Below are 20,086 nucleotides of genomic sequence, written 5' to 3'. Positions count from 1 at the left end.
CAAAAATGGTGGCAAACTGTTTCAAACAATCCCCTGAAAGGTTTTTCAGTGGAAACAGGTGAGTTTTTATCATCGGAAACAGAATTAGCCCTCGACGTCTGAACAACTTTTTTTTGCAAAAATCCCTAAGCCACGCGGTCACAATTTCAGCAAAAATCTCATGTTCTGCAATTCATTCAAAAATGGTGCTGAACTGTTGCTAACGCTCCCCTGAAAGGTTTTTCGGTGGAAACAGGTGGGTTTTTATCAATGGAAACAGAATTAGCCCTCGACGTCTGAACAACTTTTTTTTGAAAAATCCCTAAGCCGCGCGGTCAGAATTTCTTCAAAATTTCTGACAATCGGCAATTCACTCAAAAATGGTGGCAAACTGTTGTAAACGATCCCCTGAAAAGTTTTGCGGTGGAAACAGGTGGGTTTTTATCATCGGAAACAGAATTAGCCCTCGACGTCTGAACAACTTTTTTTTGCAAAAACCCCTAAGCCACGCGGTCACAATTTCAGCAAAAATCTCATGTTCTGCAATTCATTCAAAAATGGTGCTGAACTGTTGCTAACGCTCCCCTGAAAGGTTTTTCGGTGGAAACAGGTGGGTTTTTATCATCGGAAACAGAATTAGCCCTCGACGTCTGAACAACATTTTTTTGAAAAATCCCTAAGCCGCTCGGTCACAATTTCTTCAAAATTTCTGACGTTCTGCAATTCACTCAAAAATGGTGGCAAACTGTTTCAAATGATCCCCTGAAAGGTTTTTCGGTGGAAACAGGTGAGTTTTTATCATCGGAAACAGAATTAGCCCTCGACGTCTGAACAACTTTTTTTTGCAAAAATCCCTAAGCCACGCGGTCACAATTTCAGGAAAAATCTCATGTTCTGCAATTCATTCAAAAATGGTGCTGAACTGTTGCTAACGCTCCCCTGAAAGGTTTTTCGGTGGAAACAGTTGGGTTTTTATCAATGGAAACAGAATTAGCCCTCGACGTCTGAACAACTTTTTTTTGAAAAATCCCAAAGCCGCGCGGTCAGAATTTCTTCAAAATTTCTGACGATCGGCAATTCACTCAAAAATGGTGGCAAACTGTTGCAAACAATCCCCTGAAACGTTTTTCCGTGGAAACAGGTGGGTTTTTATCATCGGAAACAGAATTAGCCCTCGACGTCTGAACAACTTTTTTTTTGAAAAATCCCTAAGCCGCGCGGTCACAATTTCTTCAAAATTTCTGACGTCCTGCAATTCACTCAAAAATGGTGGCAAACTGTTTCAAATGATCCCCTGAAAGGTTTTTCGGTGGAAACAGGTGAGTTTTTATCATCGGAAACAGAATTAGCCCTCGACGTCTGAACAACTTTTTTTTGCAAAAATCCCTAAGCCGCGCGGTCACAATTTCTTCAAAATTTCTGACGTTCTGCAATTCATTCAAAAATCGTGCTGAACTGTTGCTAACGCTCCCCTGAAAGGTTTTTCGGTGGAAACAGGTGGGTTTTTATCATCGGAAACAGAATTAGCCCTCCACGTCTGAACAACTTTTTTTTGAAAAATCCCTAAGCCGCGAGGTCACAATTTCTTCAAAATTTCTGACGTTCTGCAATTCACTCAAAAATGGTGGCAAACTGTTTCAAACAATCCCCTGAAAGGTTTTTCAGTGGAAACAGGTGAGTTTTTATCATCGGAAACAGAATTAGCCCTCGACGTCTGAACAACTTTTTTTTGCAAAAATCCCTAAGCCGCGCGGTCACAATTTCTTCAAAATTTCTGACGTTCTGCAATTCATTCAAAAATCGTGCTGAACTGTTGCTAACGCTCCCCTGAAAGGTTTTTCGGTGGAAACAGGTGGGTTTTTATCAATGGAAACAGAATTAGCCCTCGACGTCTGAACAACTTTTTTTTGAAAAATCCCTAAGCCGCGCGGTCAGAATTTCTTCAAAATTTCTGACAATCGGCAATTCACTCAAAAATGGTGGCAAACTGTTGTAAACGATCCCCTGAAAAGTTTTGCGGTGGAAACAGGTGGGTTTTTATCATCGGAAACAGAAATAGCCCTCGACGTCTGAACAACTTTTTTTTGCAAAAATCCCTAAGCCACGCGGTCACAATTTCAGCAAAAATCTCATGTTCTGCAATTCATTCAAAAATGGTGCTGAACTGTTGCTAACGCTCCCCTGAAAGGTTTTTCGGTGGAAACAGGTGGGTTTTTATCATAGGAAACAGAATTAGCCCTCCACGTCTGAACAACTTTTTTTTGAAAAATCCCTAAGCCGCGAGGTCACAATTTCTCAAAATTTCTGACGTTCTGCAATTCACTCAAAAATGGTGGCAAACTGTTTCAAACAATCCCCTGAAAGGTTTTTCAGTGGAAACAGGTGAGTTTTTATCATCGGAAACAGAATTAGCCCTCGACGTCTGAACAACTTTTTTTTGCAAAAATCCCTAAGCCGCGCGGTCACAATTTCTTCAAAATTTCTGACGTTCTGCAATTCATTCAAAAATCGTGCTGAACTGTTGCTAACGCTCCCCTGAAAGGTTTTTCGGTGGAAACAGGTGGGTTTTTATCAATGGAAACAGAATTAGCCCTCGACGTCTGAACAACTTTTTTTTGAAAAATCCCTAAGCCGCGCGGTCAGAATTTCTTCAAAATTTCTGACAATCGGCAATTCACTCAAAAATGGTGGCAAACTGTTGTAAACGATCCCCTGAAAAGTTTTGCGGTGGAAACAGGTGGGTTTTTATCATCGGAAACAGAAATAGCCCTCGACGTCTGAACAACTTTTTTTTGCAAAAATCCCTAAGCCACGCGGTCACAATTTCAGCAAAAATCTCATGTTCTGCAATTCATTCAAAAATGGTGCTGAACTGTTGCTAACGCTCCCCTGAAAGGTTTTTCGGTGGAAACAGGTGGGTTTTTATCATCGGAAACAGAATTAGCCCTCCACGTCTGAACAACTTTTTTTTGAAAAATCCCTAAGCCGCGAGGTCACAATTTCTCAAAATTTCTGACGTTCTGCAATTCACTCAAAAATGGTGGCAAACTGTTTCAAACAATCCCCTGAAAGGTTTTTCAGTGGAAACAGGTGAGTTTTTATCATCGGAAACAGAATTAGCCCTCGACGTCTGAACAACTTTTTTTTGCAAAAATCCCTAAGCCACGCGGTCACAATTTCAGCAAAAATCTCATGTTCTGCAATTCATTCAAAAATGGTGCTGAACTGTTGCTAACGCTCCCCTGAAAGGTTTTTCGGTGGAAACAGGTGGGTTTTTATCAATGGAAACAGAATTAGCCCTCGACGTCTGAACAACTTTTTTTTGAAAAATCCCTAAGCCGCGCGGTCAGAATTTCTTCAAAATTTCTGACAATCGGCAATTCACTCAAAAATGGTGGCAAACTGTTGTAAACGATCCCCTGAAAAGTTTTGCGGTGGAAACAGGTGGGTTTTTATCATCGGAAACAGAATTAGCCCTCGACGTCTGAACAACTTTTTTTTGCAAAAATCCCTAAGCCACGCGGTCACAATTTCAGCAAAAATCTCATGTTCTGCAATTCATTCAAAAATGGTGCTGAACTGTTGCTAACGCTCCCCTGAAAGGTTTTTCGGTGGAAACAGGTGGGTTTTTATCATCGGAAACAGAATTAGCCCTCGACGTCTGAACAACTTTTTTTTGAAAAATCCCTAAGCCGCTCGGTCACAATTTCTTCAAAATTTCTGACGTTCTGCAATTCACTCAAAAATGGTGGCAAACTGTTTCAAATGATCCCCTGAAAGGTTTTTCGGTGGAAACAGGTGAGTTTTTATCATCGGAAACAGAATTAGCCCTCGACGTCTGAACAACTTTTTTTTGCAAAAATCCCTAAGCCACGCGGTCACAATTTCAGCAAAAATCTCATGTTCTGCAATTCATTCAAAAATGGTGCTGAACTGTTGCTAACGCTCCCCTGAAAGGTTTTTCGGTGGAAACAGTTGGGTTTTTATCAATGGAAACAGAATTAGCCCTCGACGTCTGAACAACTTTTTTTTGAAAAATCCCTAAGCCGCGCGGTCAGAATTTCTTCAAAATTTCTGACGATCGGCAATTCACTCAAAAATGGTGGCAAACTGTTGTAAACGATCGCCTGAAAAGTTTTGCGGTGGAAACAGGTGCGTTTTTATCATCGGAAACAGAATTAGCCCTCGACGTCTGAACAACTTTTTTTTGAAAAATCCCTAAGCCGCGCGGTCACAATTTCTTCAAAATTTCTGACGATCGGCAATTCACTCAAAAATGGTGGCAAACTGTTGCAAACGATCCCCTGAAAGGTTTTTAGGTGGAAACAGGTGGGTTTTTATCATCGGAAACAGAATTAGCCCTCGACGTCTGAACACCTTTTTTTTGAAAAATCCCTAAGCCGCGTGGTCACAATTTCAGCAAAAATCTCATGTTCTGCAATTCATTCAAAAATGGTGCTGAACTGTTGCTAACGCTCCCCTGAAAGGTTTTTCTGTGGAAACAGGTGAGTTTTCATCATCGGAAATAGAACTAGCACAATTTCAGCAAAAATCTCATGTTCTGCAATTGATTCAAAAATGGTGCTGAACTGTTGCTAATGCTCCCCTGAAAGGTTTCCCGGTGGGAACAGGTGGGTTTTTATCAATGGAAACAGAATTAGCCCTCGACGTCTGAACAACTTTTTTTAAAAAAATCCCTAAGCGGCGCGGTCAGAATTTCTTCAAAATTTCTGACAATCGGCAATTCACTCAAAAATGGTGGCAAACTGTTGTAAACGATCCCCTGAAACGTTCTTCGGTGTAAACAGGTGCGTTTTTATCATCGGAAACAGAATTAGCCCTCGACGTCTGAACAACTTTTTTTTGCAAAAATCCCTAAGCCACGCGGTCACAATTTCAGCAAAAATCTCATGTTCTGCAATTCATTCAAAAATGGTGCTGAACTGTTGCTAACGCTCCCCTGAAAGGTTTTTTGGTGGAAACAGGTGGGTTTTTATCATCGGAAACAGAATTAGCCCTCGACGTCTGAACAACTTTTTTTTGAAAAATCCCTAAGCCGCGCGGTCACAATTTCAGCAAAATTTCTGACGTTCTGCAATTCACTCAAAAATGGTGGCAAACTGTTGTAAACGATCCCCTGAAACGTTTTGCGGTGGAAACAGGTGGGTTTTTATCATCGGAAACAGAATTAGCCCTCGACGTCTGAACAACTTTTTTTTGCAAAAATCCCTAAGCCACGCGGTCACAATTTCAGCAAAAATCTCATGTTCTGCAATTCATTCAAAAATGGTGCTGAACTGTTGCTAACGCTCCCCTGAAAGTTTTTTCGGTGGAAACAGGTGGGTTTTTATCATCGGAAACAGAATTAGCCCTCGACGTCTGAACAACTTTTTTTTGAAAAATCCCTAAGCCGCGCGGTCACAATTTCTTCAAAATTTCTGACGTTCTGCAATTCACTCAAAAATGGTGGCAAACTGTTTCAAATGATCCCCTGAAAGGTTTTTCGGTGGAAACAGGTGAGTTTTTATCATCGGAAACAGAATTAGCCCTCGACGTCTGAACAACTTTTTTTTGCAAAAATCCCTAAGCCACGCGGTCACAATTTCAGCAAAAATCTCATGTTCTGCAATTCATTCAAAAATGGTGCTGAACTGTTGCTAACGCTCCCCTGAAAGGTTTTTCGGTGGAAACAGGTGGGTTTTTATCAATGGAAACAGAATTAGCCCTCGACGTCTGAACAACTTTTTTTTGAAAAATCCCTAAGCCGCGCGGTCAGAATTTCTTCAAAATTTCTGACAATCGGCAATTCACTCAAAAATGGTGGCAAACTGTTGTAAACGATCCCCTGAAAAGTTTTGCGGTGGAAACAGGTGGGTTTTTATCATCGGAAACAGAATTAGCCCTCGACGTCTGAACAACTTTTTTTTGCAAAAATCCCTAAGCCACGCGGTCACAATTTCAGCAAAAATCTCATGTTCTGCAATTCATTCAAAAATGGTGCTGAACTGTTGCTAACGCTCCCCTGAAAGGTTTTTCGGTGGAAACAGGTGGGTTTTTATCATCGGAAACAGAATTAGCCCTCGACGTCTGAACAACTTTTTTTTGAAAAATCCCTAAGCCGCTCGGTCACAATTTCTTCAAAATTTCTGACGTTCTGCAATTCACTCAAAAATGGTGGCAAACTGTTTCAAATGATCCCCTGAAAGGTTTTTCGGTGGAAACAGGTGAGTTTTTATCATCGGAAACAGAATTAGCCCTCGACGTCTGAACAACTTTTTTTTGCAAAAATCCCTAAGCCACGCGGTCACAATTTCAGCAAAAATCTCATGTTCTGCAATTCATTCAAAAATGGTGCTGAACTGTTGCTAACGCTCCCCTGAAAGGTTTTTCGGTGGAAACAGTTGGGTTTTTATCAATGGAAACAGAATTAGCCCTCGACGTCTGAACAACTTTTTTTTGAAAAATCCCTAAGCCGCGCGGTCAGAATTTCTTCAAAATTTCTGACGATCGGCAATTCACTCAAAAATGGTGGCAAACTGTTGTAAACGATCGCCTGAAAAGTTTTGCGGTGGAAACAGGTGCGTTTTTATCATCGGAAACAGAATTAGCCCTCGACGTCTGAACAACTTTTTTTTGAAAAATCCCTAAGCCGCGCGGTCACAATTTCTTCAAAATTTCTGACGATCGGCAATTCACTCAAAAATGGTGGCAAACTGTTGCAAACGATCCCCTGAAAGGTTTTTAGGTGGAAACAGGTGGGTTTTTATCATCGGAAACAGAATTAGCCCTCGACGTCTGAACACCTTTTTTTTGAAAAATCCCTAAGCCGCGTGGTCACAATTTCAGCAAAAATCTCATGTTCTGCAATTCATTCAAAAATGGTGCTGAACTGTTGCTAACGCTCCCCTGAAAGGTTTTTCTGTGGAAACAGGTGAGTTTTCATCATCGGAAATAGAACTAGCACAATTTCAGCAAAAATCTCATGTTCTGCAATTGATTCAAAAATGGTGCTGAACTGTTGCTAATGCTCCCCTGAAAGGTTTCCCGGTGGGAACAGGTGGGTTTTTATCAATGGAAACAGAATTAGCCCTCGACGTCTGAACAACTTTTTTTAAAAAAATCCCTAAGCGGCGCGGTCAGAATTTCTTCAAAATTTCTGACAATCGGCAATTCACTCAAAAATGGTGGCAAACTGTTGTAAACGATCCCCTGAAACGTTCTTCGGTGTAAACAGGTGCGTTTTTATCATCGGAAACAGAATTAGCCCTCGACGTCTGAACAACTTTTTTTTGCAAAAATCCCTAAGCCACGCGGTCACAATTTCAGCAAAAATCTCATGTTCTGCAATTCATTCAAAAATGGTGCTGAACTGTTGCTAACGCTCCCCTGAAAGGTTTTTCGGTGGAAACAGGTGGGTTTTTATCATCGGAAACAGAATTAGCCCTCGACGTCTGAACAACTTTTTTTTGAAAAATCCCTAAGCCGCGCGGTCACAATTTCAGCAAAATTTCTGACGTTCTGCAATTCACTCAAAAATGGTGGCAAACTGTTGTAAACGATCCCCTGAAACGTTTTGCGGTGGAAACAGGTGGGTTTTTATCATCGGAAACAGAATTAGCCCTCGACGTCTGAACAACTTTTTTTTGCAAAAATCCCTAAGCCACGCGGTCACAATTTCAGCAAAAATCTCATGTTCTGCAATTCATTCAAAAATGGTGCTGAACTGTTGCTAACGCTCCCCTGAAAGTTTTTTCGGTGGAAACAGGTGGGTTTTTATCATCGGAAACAGAATTAGCCCTCGACGTCTGAACAACTTTTTTTTGAAAAATCCCTAAGCCGCGCGGTCACAATTTCTTCAAAATTTCTGACGTTCTGCAATTCACTCAAAAATGGTGGCAAACTGTTTCAAATGATCCCCTGAAAGGTTTTTCGGTAGAAACAGGTGAGTTTTTATCATCGGAAACAGAATTAGCCCTCGACGTCTGAACAACTTTTTTTTGCAAAAATCCCTAAGCCACGCGGTCACAATTTCAGCAAAAATCTCATGTTCTGCAATTCATTCAAAAATGGTGCTGAACTGTTGCTAACGCTCCCCTGAAAGGTTTTTCGGTGGAAACAGGTGGGTTTTTATCAATGGAAACAGAATTAGCCCTCGACGTCTGAACAACTTTTTTTTGAAAAATCCCTAAGCCGCGCGGTCAGAATTTCTTCAAAATTTCTGACGATCGGCAATTCACTCAAAAATGGTGGCAAACTGTTGCAAACAATCCCCTGAAACGTTTTTCCGTGGAAGCAGGTGGGTTTTTATCATCGGAAACAGAATTAGCCCTCGACGTCTGAACAACTTTTTTTTGCAAAAATCCCTAAGCCGCGCGGTCACAATTTCTTCAAAATTTCTGACGTTCTGCAATTCATTCAAAAATCGTGCTGAACTGTTGCTAACGCTCCCCTGAAAGGTTTTTCGGTGGAAACAGGTGGGTTTTTATCAATGGAAACAGAATTAGCCCTCGACGTCTGAACAACTTTTTTTTGAAAAATCCCTAAGCCGCGCGGTCAGAATTTCTTCAAAATTTCTGACAATCGGCAATTCACTCAAAAATGGTGGCAAACTGTTGTAAACGATCCCCTGAAAAGTTTTGCGGTGGAAACAGGTGGGTTTTTATCATCGGAAACAGAAATAGCCCTCGACGTCTGAACAACTTTTTTTTGCAAAAATCCCTAAGCCACGCGGTCACAATTTCAGCAAAAATCTCATGTTCTGCAATTCATTCAAAAATGGTGCTGAACTGTTGCTAACGCTCCCCTGAAAGGTTTTTCGGTGGAAACAGGTGGGTTTTTATCATCGGAAACAGAATTAGCCCTCCACGTCTGAACAACTTTTTTTTGAAAAATCCCTAAGCCGCGAGGTCACAATTTCTCAAAATTTCTGACGTTCTGCAATTCACTCAAAAATGGTGGCAAACTGTTTCAAACAATCCCCTGAAAGGTTTTTCAGTGGAAACAGGTGAGTTTTTATCATCGGAAACAGAATTAGCCCTCGACGTCTGAACAACTTTTTTTTGCAAAAATCCCTAAGCCACGCGGTCACAATTTCAGCAAAAATCTCATGTTCTGCAATTCATTCAAAAATGGTGCTGAACTGTTGCTAACGCTCCCCTGAAAGGTTTTTCGGTGGAAACAGGTGGGTTTTTATCAATGGAAACAGAATTAGCCCTCGACGTCTGAACAACTTTTTTTTGAAAAATCCCTAAGCCGCGCGGTCAGAATTTCTTCAAAATTTCTGACAATCGGCAATTCACTCAAAAATGGTGGCAAACTGTTGTAAACGATCCCCTGAAAAGTTTTGCGGTGGAAACAGGTGGGTTTTTATCATCGGAAACAGAATTAGCCCTCGACGTCTGAACAACTTTTTTTTGCAAAAATCCCTAAGCCACGCGGTCACAATTTCAGCAAAAATCTCATGTTCTGCAATTCATTCAAAAATGGTGCTGAACTGTTGCTAACGCTCCCCTGAAAGGTTTTTCGGTGGAAACAGGTGGGTTTTTATCATCGGAAACAGAATTAGCCCTCGACGTCTGAACAACTTTTTTTTGAAAAATCCCTAAGCCGCTCGGTCACAATTTCTTCAAAATTTCTGACGTTCTGCAATTCACTCAAAAATGGTGGCAAACTGTTTCAAATGATCCCCTGAAAGGTTTTTCGGTGGAAACAGGTGAGTTTTTATCATCGGAAACAGAATTAGCCCTCGACGTCTGAACAACTTTTTTTTGCAAAAATCCCTAAGCCACGCGGTCACAATTTCAGCAAAAATCTCATGTTCTGCAATTCATTCAAAAATGGTGCTGAACTGTTGCTAACGCTCCCCTGAAAGGTTTTTCGGTGGAAACAGTTGGGTTTTTATCAATGGAAACAGAATTAGCCCTCGACGTCTGAACAACTTTTTTTTGAAAAATCCCTAAGCCGCGCGGTCAGAATTTCTTCAAAATTTCTGACGATCGGCAATTCACTCAAAAATGGTGGCAAACTGTTGTAAACGATCGCCTGAAAAGTTTTGCGGTGGAAACAGGTGCGTTTTTATCATCGGAAACAGAATTAGCCCTCGACGTCTGAACAACTTTTTTTTGAAAAATCCCTAAGCCGCGCGGTCACAATTTCTTCAAAATTTCTGACGATCGGCAATTCACTCAAAAATGGTGGCAAACTGTTGCAAACGATCCCCTGAAAGGTTTTTAGGTGGAAACAGGTGGGTTTTTATCATCGGAAACAGAATTAGCCCTCGACGTCTGAACACCTTTTTTTTGAAAAATCCCTAAGCCGCGTGGTCACAATTTCAGCAAAAATCTCATGTTCTGCAATTCATTCAAAAATGGTGCTGAACTGTTGCTAACGCTCCCCTGAAAGGTTTTTCTGTGGAAACAGGTGAGTTTTCATCATCGGAAATAGAACTAGCACAATTTCAGCAAAAATCTCATGTTCTGCAATTGATTCAAAAATGGTGCTGAACTGTTGCTAATGCTCCCCTGAAAGGTTTCCCGGTGGGAACAGGTGGGTTTTTATCAATGGAAACAGAATTAGCCCTCGACGTCTGAACAACTTTTTTTAAAAAAATCCCTAAGCGGCGCGGTCAGAATTTCTTCAAAATTTCTGACAATCGGCAATTCACTCAAAAATGGTGGCAAACTGTTGTAAACGATCCCCTGAAACGTTCTTCGGTGGAAACAGGTGTGTTTTTATCATCGGAAACAGAATTAGCCCTCGACGTCTGAACAACTTTTTTTTGCAAAAATCCCTAAGCCACGCTTTCACAATTTCAGCAAAAATCTCATGTTCTGCAATTCATTCAAAAATGGTGCTGAACTGTTGCTAACGCTCCCCTGAAAGGTTTTTCGGTGGAAACAGGTGGGTTTTTATCAATGGAAACAGAATTAGCCCTCGACGTCTGAACAACTTTTTTTTGAAAAATCCCTAAGCCGCGCGGTCAGAATTTCTTCAAAATTTCTGACAATCGGCAATTCACTCAAAAATGGTGGCAAACTGTTGTAAACGATCCCCTGAAACGTTTTTCGGTGTAAACAGGTGCGTTTTTATCATCGGAAACAGAATTAGCCCTCGACGTCTGAACAACTTTTTTTTGCAAAAATCCCTAAGCCACGCGGTCACAATTTCAGCAAAAATCTCATGTTCTGCAATTCATTCAAAAATGGTGCTGAACTGTTGCTAACGCTCCCCTGAAAGGTTTTTCGGTGGAAACAGGTGGGTTTTTATCATCGGAAACAGAATTAGCCCTCGACGTCTGAACAACTTTTTTTTGAAAAATCCCTAAGCCGCGCGGTCACAATTTCAGCAAAATTTCTGACGTTCTGCAATTCACTCAAAAATGGTGGCAAACTGTTGTAAACGATCCCCTGAAACGTTTTGCGGTGGAAACAGGTGGGTTTTTATCATCGGAAACAGAATTAGCCCTCGACGTCTGAACAACTTTTTTTTGCAAAAATCCCTAAGCCACGCGGTCACAATTTCAGCAAAAATCTCATGTTCTGCAATTCATTCAAAAATGGTGCTGAACTGTTGCTAACGCTCCCCTGAAAGTTTTTTCGGTGGAAACAGGTGGGTTTTTATCATCGGAAACAGAATTAGCCCTCGACGTCTGAACAACTTTTTTTTGAAAAATCCCTAAGCCGCGCGGTCACAATTTCTTCAAAATTTCTGACGTTCTGCAATTCACTCAAAAATGGTGGCAAACTGTTTCAAATGATCCCCTGAAAGGTTTTTCGGTAGAAACAGGTGAGTTTTTATCATCGGAAACAGAATTAGCCCTCGACGTCTGAACAACTTTTTTTTGCAAAAATCCCTAAGCCACGCGGTCACAATTTCAGCAAAAATCTCATGTTCTGCAATTCATTCAAAAATGGTGCTGAACTGTTGCTAACGCTCCCCTGAAAGGTTTTTCGGTGGAAACAGGTGGGTTTTTATCAATGGAAACAGAATTAGCCCTCGACGTCTGAACAACTTTTTTTTGAAAAATCCCTAAGCCGCGCGGTCAGAATTTCTTCAAAATTTCTGACGATCGGCAATTCACTCAAAAATGGTGGCAAACTGTTGCAAACAATCCCCTGAAACGTTTTTCCGTGGAAGCAGGTGGGTTTTTATCATCGGAAACAGAATTAGCCCTCGACGTCTGAACAATTTTTTTTAAAAATCCCTAAGCCGCGCGGTCACAATTTCTTCAAAATTTCTGACGTTCTGCAATTCACTCAAAAATGGTGGCAAACTGTTGCAAACAATCCCCTGAAAGGTTTTTCGGTGGAAACAGGTGGGTTTTTATCATCGGAAACAGAATTATCCCTCGACGTCTGAACAACTTTTTTTTGAAAAATCCCTAAGCCGCGAGGTCACAATTTCTTCAAAATTTCTGACGTTCTGCAATTCACTCAAAAATGGTGGCAAACTGTTTCAAACGATCCCCTGAAAGGTTTTTCGGTGGAAACAGGTGGGTTTTTATCATCGGAAACAGAATTAGCCCTCGACGTCTGAACAACTTTTTTTTGCAAAAATCCCTAAGCCACGCGGTCACAATTTCAGCAAAAATCTCATGTTCTGCAATTCATTCAAAAATGGTGCTGAACTGTTGCTAACGCTGCCCTGAAAGGTTTTTCGGTGGAAACAGGTGGGTTTTTATCATCGGAAACAGAATTAGCCCTCGACGTCTGAACAACTTTTTTTTGAAAAATCCCTAAGCCGCGCGGTCACAATTTCTTCAAAATTTCTGACGTTCTGCAATTCACTCAAAAATGGTGGCAAACTGTTGTAAACGATCCCCTGAAACGTTTTGCGGTGGAAACAGGTGGGTTTTTATCATCGGAAACAGAATTAGCCCTCGACGTCTGAACAACTTTTTTTTAAAAAATCCCTAAGCCGCGAGGTCACAATTTCTTCAAAATTTCTGACGTTCTGCAATTCACTCAAAAATGGTTGCAAACTGTTTCAAACAATCCCCTGAAAGGTTTTTCGGTGGAAACAGGTCAGTTTTTATCCTCGGAAACAGAATTAGCCCTCGACGTCTGAACAACTTTTTTTTGCAAAAATCCCTAAGCCACGCGGTCACAATTTCAGCAAAAATCTCATGTTCTGCAATTCATTCAAAAATGGTGCTGAACTGTTGCTAACGCTCCCCTGAAAGGTTTTTCGGTGGAAACAGGTGGGTTTTTATCAATGGAAACAGAATTAGCCCTCGACGTCTGAACAACTTTTTTTTGAAAAATCCCTAAGCCGCGCGGTCAGAATTTCTTCAAAATTTCTGACAATCCGCAATTCACTCAAAAATGGTGGCAAACTGTTGTAAACGATCCCCTGAAACGTTTTTCGGTGTAAACAGGTGCGTTTTTATCATCGGAAACAGAATTAGCCCTCGACGTCTGAACAACTTTTTTTTGCAAAAATCCCTAAGCCACGCGGTCACAATTTCAGCAAAAATCTCATGTTCTGCAATTCATTCAAAAATGGTGCTGAACTGTTGCTAACGCTGCCCTGAAAGGTTTTTCGGTGGAAACAGGTGGGTTTTTATCATCGGAAACAGAATTAGCCCTCGACGTCTGAACAACTTTTTTTTGAAAAATCCCTAAGCCGCGCGGTCACAATTTCTTCAAAATTTCTGACGTTCTGCAATTCACTCAAAAATGGTGGCAAACTGTTGTAAACGATCCCCTGAAACGTTTTGCGGTGGAAACAGGTGGGTTTTTATCATCGGAAACAGAATTAGCCCTCGACGTCTGAACAACTTTTTTTTAAAAAATCCCTAAGCCGCGAGGTCACAATTTCTTCAAAATTTCTGACGTTCTGCAATTCACTCAAAAATGGTTGCAAACTGTTTCAAACAATCCCCTGAAAGGTTTTTCGGTGGAAAAAGGTGAGTTTTTATCATCGGAAACAGAATTAGCCCTCGACGTCTGAACAACTTTTTTTTGCAAAAATCCCTAAGCCACGCGGTCACAATTTCAGCAAAAATCTCATGTTCTGCAATTCATTCAAAAATGGTGCTGAACTGTTGCTAACGCTCCCCTGAAAGGTTTTTCGGTGGAAACAGGTGGGTTTTTATCAATGGAAACAGAATTAGCCCTCGACGTCTGAACAACTTTTTTTTGAAAAATCCCTAAGCCGCGCGGTCAGAATTTCTTCAAAATTTCTGACAATCGGCAATTCACTCAAAAATGGTGGCAAACTGTTGTAAACGATCCCCTGAAACGTTTTTCGGTGTAAACAGGTGCGTTTTTATCATCGGAAACAGAATTAGCCCTCGACGTCTGAACAACTTTTTTTTGCAAAAATCCCTAAGCCACGCGGTCACAATTTCAGCAAAAATCTCATGTTCTGCAATTCATTCAAAAATGGTGCTGAACTGTTGCTAACGCTCCCCTGAAAGGTTTTTCGGTGGAAACAGGTGGGTTTTTATCATCGGAAACAGAATTAGCCCTCGACGTCTGAACAACTTTTTTTTCAAAAATCCCTAAGCCACGCGGTCACAATTTCAGCAAAAATCTCATGTTCTGCAATTCATTCAAAAATGGTGCTGAACTGTTGCTAACGCTCCCCTGAAAGGTTTTTCGGTGGAAACAGGTGGGTTTTTATCATCGGAAACAGAATTAGCCCTCGACGTCTGAACAACTTTTTTTTGAAAAATCCCTAAGCCGCGCGGTCACAATTTCTTCAAAATTTCTGACGTTCTGCAATTCACTCAAAAATGGTGGCAAACTGTTGTAAACGATCCCCTGAAACGTTTTGCGGTGGAAACAGGTGGGTTTTTATCATCGGAAACAGAATTAGCCCTCGACGTCTGAACAACTTTTTTTTGCAAAAATCCCTAAGCCACGCGGTCACAATTTCAGCAAAAATCTCATGTTCTGCAATTCATTCAAAAATGGTGCTGAACTGTTGCTAACGCTCCCCTGAAAGTTTTTTCGGTGGAAACAGGTGGGTTTTTATCATCGGAAACAGAATTAGCCCTCGACGTCTGAACAACTTTTTTTTGAAAAATCCCTAAGCCGCGCGGTCACAATTTCTTCAAAATTTCTGACGTTCTGCAATTCACTCAAAAATGGTGGCAAACTGTTTCAAATGATCCCCTGAAAGGTTTTTCGGTGGAAACAGGTGAGTTTTTATCATCGGAAACAGAATTAGCCCTCGACGTCTGAACAACTTTTTTTTGCAAAAATCCCTAAGCCACGCGGTCACAATTTCAGCAAAAATCTCATGTTCTGCAATTCATTCAAAAATGGTGCTGAACTGTTGCTAACGCTCACCTGAAAGGTTTTTCGGTGGAAACAGGTGGGTTTTTATCAATGGAAACAGAATTAGCCCTCGACGTCTAAACAACTTTTTTTTGAAAAATCCCTAAGCCGCGCGGTCAGAATTTCTTCAAAATTTCTGACGATCGGCAATTCACTCAAAAATGGTGGCAAACTGTTGCAAACAATCCCCTGAAACGTTTTTCCGTGGAAGCAGGTGGGTTTTTATCATCGGAAACAGAATTAGCCCTCGACGTCTGAACAATTTTTTTAAAAAATCCCAAAGCCGCGCGGTCACAATTTCTTCAAAATTTCTGACGTTCTGCAATTCACTCAAAAATGGTGGCAAACTGTTGCAAACAATCCCCTGAAAGGTTTTTCGGTGGAAACAGGTGGGTTTTTATCATCGGAAACAGAATTATCCCTCGACGTCTGAACAACTTTTTTTTGAAAAATCCCTAAGCCGCGAGGTCACAATTTCTTCAAAATTTCTGACGTTCTGCAATTCACTCAAAAATGGTGGCAAACTGTTTCAAACGATCCCCTGAAAGGTTTTTCGGTGGAAACAGGTGGGTTTTTATCATCGGAAACAGAATTAGCCCTCGACGTCTGAACAACTTTTTTTTGCAAAAATCCCTAAGCCACGCGGTCACAATTTCAGCAAAAATCTCATGTTCTGCAATTCATTCAAAAATGGTGCTGAACTGTTGCTAACGCTGCCCTGAAAGGTTTTTCGGTGGAAACAGGTGGGTTTTTATCATCGGAAACAGAATTAGCCCTCGACGTCTGAACAACTTTTTTTAAAAAAATCCCTAAGCCGCGAGGTCACAATTTCTTCAAAATTTCTGACGTTCTGCAATTCACTCAAAAATGGTTGCAAACTGTTTCAAACAATCCCCTGAAAGGTTTTTCGGTGGAAACAGGTGAGTTTTTATCATCGGAAACAGAATTAGCCCTCGACGTCTGAACAACTTTTTTTTGCAAAAATCCCTAAGCCACGCGGTCACAATTTCAGCAAAAATCTCATGTTCTGCAATTCATTCAAAAATGGTGCTGAACTGTTGCTAACGCTCCCCTGAAAGGTTTTTCGGTGGAAACAGGTGGGTTTTTATCAATGGAAACAGAATTAGCCCTCGACGTCTGAACAACTTTTTTTTGAAAAATCCCTAAGCCGCGCGGTCAGAATTTCTTCAAAATTTCTGACAATCGGCAATTCACTCAAAAATGGTGGCAAACTGTTGTAAACGATCCCCTGAAACGTTTTTCGGTGTAAACAGGTGCGTTTTTATCATCGGAAACAGAATTAGCCCTCGACGTCTGAACAACTTTTTTTTGCAAAAATCCCTAAGCCACGCGGTCACAATTTCAGCAAAAATCTCATGTTCTGCAATTCATTCAAAAATGGTGCTGAACTGTTGCTAACGCTCCCCTGAAAGGTTTTTCGGTGGAAACAGGTGGGTTTTTATCATCGGAAACAGAATTAGCCCTCGACGTCTGAACAACTTTTTTTTGAAAAATCCCTAAGCCGCGCGGTCACAATTTCTTCAAAATTTCTGACGTTCTGCAATTCACTCAAAAATGGTGGCAAACTGTTGTAAACGATCCCCTGAAACGTTTTGCGGTGGAAACAGGTGGGTTTTTATCATCGGAAACAGAATTAGCCCTCGACGTCTGAACAACTTTTTTTTGCAAAAATCCCTAAGCCACGCGGTCACAGTTTCAGCAAAAATCTCATGTTCTGCAATTCATTCAAAAATGGTGCTGAACTGTTGCTAACGCTCCCCTGAAAGGTTTTTCGGTGGAAACAGGTGGGTTTTTATCAATGGAAACAGAATTAGCCCTCGACGTCTGAACAACTTTTTTTTGAAAAATCCCTAAGCCGCGCGGTCAGAATTTCTTCAAAATTTCTGACGATCGGCAATTCACTCAAAAATGGTGGCAAACTGTTGCAAACAATCCCCTGAAACGTTTTTCCGTGGAAACAGGTGGGTTTTTATCATCGGAAACAGAATTAGCCCTCGACGTCTGAACAATTTTTTTTAAAAATCCCTAAGCCGCGCGGTCACAATTTCTTCAAAATTTCTGATGTTCTGCAATTCACTCAAAAATGGTGGCAAACTGTTGCAAACAATCCCCTGAAAGGTTTTTCGGTGGAAACAGGTGGGTTTTTATCATCGGAAACAGAATTATCCCTCGACATCTGAACAACTTTTTTTTGAAAAATCCCTAAGCCGCGAGGTCACAATTTCTTCAAAATTTCTGACGTTCTGCAATTCACTCAAAAATGGTGGCAAACTGTTTCAAACGATCCCCTGAAAGGTTTTTCGGTGGAAACAGGTGGGTTTTTATCATCAGAAACAGAATTAGCCCTCGACGTCTGAACAACTTTTTTTTGCAAAAATCCCTAAGCCACGCGGTCACAATTTCAGCAAAAATCTCATGTTCTGCAATTCATTCAAAAATGGTGCTGAACTGTTGCTAACGCTGCCCTGAAAGGTTTTTCGGTGGAAACAGGTGGGTTTTTATCATCGGAAACAGAATTAGCCCTCGACGTCTGAACAACTTTTTTTTGAAAAATCCCTAAGCCGCGCGGTCACAATTTCTTCAAAATTTCTGACGTTCTGCAATTCACTCAAAAATGGTGGCAAACTGTTGTAAACGATCCCCTGAAACGTTTTGCGGTGGAAACAGGTGGGTTTTTATCATCGGAAACAGAATTAGCCCTCGACGTCTGAACAACTTTTTTTTGCAAAAATCCCTAAGCCACGCGGTCACAGTTTCAGCAAAAATCTCATGTTCTGCAATTCATTCAAAAATGGTGCTGAACTGTTGCTAACGCTCCCCTGAAAGGTTTTTCGGTGGAAACAGGTGGGTTTTTATCAATGGAAACAGAATTAGCCCTCGACGTCTGAACAACTTTTTTTTGAAAAATCCCTAAGCCGCGCGGTCAGAATTTTTTCAAAATTTCTGACGATCGGCAATTCACTCAAAAATGGTGGCAAACTGTTGCAAACAATCCCCTGAAACGTTTTTCCGTGGAAACAGGTGGGTTTTTATCATCGGAAACAGAATTAGCCCTCGACGTCTGAACAATTTTTTTTAAAAATCCCTAAGCCGCGCGGTCACAATTTCTTCAAAATTTCTGACGTTCTGCAATTCACTCAAAAATGGTGGCAAACTGTTGCAAACAATCCCCTGAAAGGTTTTTCGGTGGAAACAGGTGGGTTTTTATCATCGGAAACAGAATTATCCCTCGACGTCTGAACAACTTTTTTTTGAAAAATCCCTAAGCCGCGAGGTCACAATTTCTTCAAAATTTCTGACGTTCTGCAATTCACTCAAAAATGGTGGCAAACTGTTTCAAACGATCCCCTGAAAGGTTTTTCGGTGGAAACAGGTGAGTTTTTATCATCGGAAACAGAATTAGCCCTCGACGTCTGAACAACTTTTTTTGGCAAAAATCCCTAAGCCACGCGGTCACAATTTCAGCAAAAATCTCATGTTCTGCAATTCATTCAAAAATGGTGCTGAACTGTTGCTAACGCTCCCCTGAAAGGTTTTTCGGTGGAAACAGGTGGGTTTTTATCAATGGAAACAGAATTAGCCCTCGACGTCTGAACAACTTTTTTTTGAAAAATCCCTAAGCCGCGCGGTCAGAATTTCTTCAAAATTTCTGACAATCGGCAATTCACTCAAAAATGGTGGCAAACTGTTGTAAACGATCCCCTGAAAAGTTTTGCGGTGGAAACAGGTGGGTTTTTATCATCGGAAACAGAATTAGCCCTCGACGTCTGAACAACTTTTTTTTGCAAAAATCCCTAAGCCACGCGGTCACAATTTCAGCAAAAATCTCATGTTCTGCAATTCATTCAAAAATGGTGCTGAACTGTTGCTAACGCTCCCCTGAAAGGTTTTTCGGTGGAAACAGGTGGGTTTTTATCATCGGAAACAGAATTAGCCCTCAACGTCTGAACAACTTTTTTTTGAAAAATCCCTAAGCCGCGCGGTCACAATTTCTTCAAAATTTCTGACGTTCTGCAATTCACTCAAAAATGGTGGCAAACTGTTGCAAACAATCCCCTGAAAGGTTTTTCGGTGGAAACAGGTGGGTTTTTATCATCGGAAACAGAATTATCCCTCGACGTCTGAACAACTTTTTTTTGAAAAATCCCTAAGCCGCGAGGTCACAATTTCTTCAAAATTTCTGACGTTCTGCAATTCACTCAAAAATGGTGGCAAACTGTTTCAAACGATCCCCTGAAAGGTTTTTCGGTGGAAACAGGTGAGTTTTTATCATCGGAAACAGAATTAGCCCTCGACGTCTGAACAACTTTTTTTGGCAAAAATCCCTAAGCCACGCGGTCACAATTTCAGCAAAAATCTCATGTTCTGCAATTCATTCAAAAATGGTGCTGAACTGTTGCTAACGCTCCCCTGAAAGGTTTTTCGGTGGAAACAGGTGGGTTTTTATCAATGGAAACAGAATTAGCCCTCGACGTCTGAACAACTTTTTTTTGAAAAATCCCTAAGCCGCGCGGTCAGAATTTCTTCAAAATTTCTGACGATCGGCAATTCACTCAAAAATGGTGGCAAACTGTTGTAAACGATCGCCTGAAACGTTTTGCGGTGGAAACAGGTGCGTTTTTATCATCGGAAACAGAATTAGCCCTCGACGTCTGAACAACTTTTTTTTGCAAAAATCCCTAAGCCACGCGGTCACAATTTCAGCAAAAATCTCATGTTCTGCAATTCATTCAAAAATGGTGCTGAACTGTTGCTAACGCTCCCCTGAAAGGTTTTTCGGTGGAAACAGGTGGGTTTTTATC

Source organism: Podarcis gaigeae, assembly GCF_964106915.1.
Source record: "Podarcis gaigeae genome assembly, chromosome: 6".
NCBI lineage: Eukaryota > Metazoa > Chordata > Lepidosauria > Squamata > Lacertidae > Podarcis > Podarcis gaigeae.
This window is presented reverse-complemented; position numbering follows the sequence as displayed.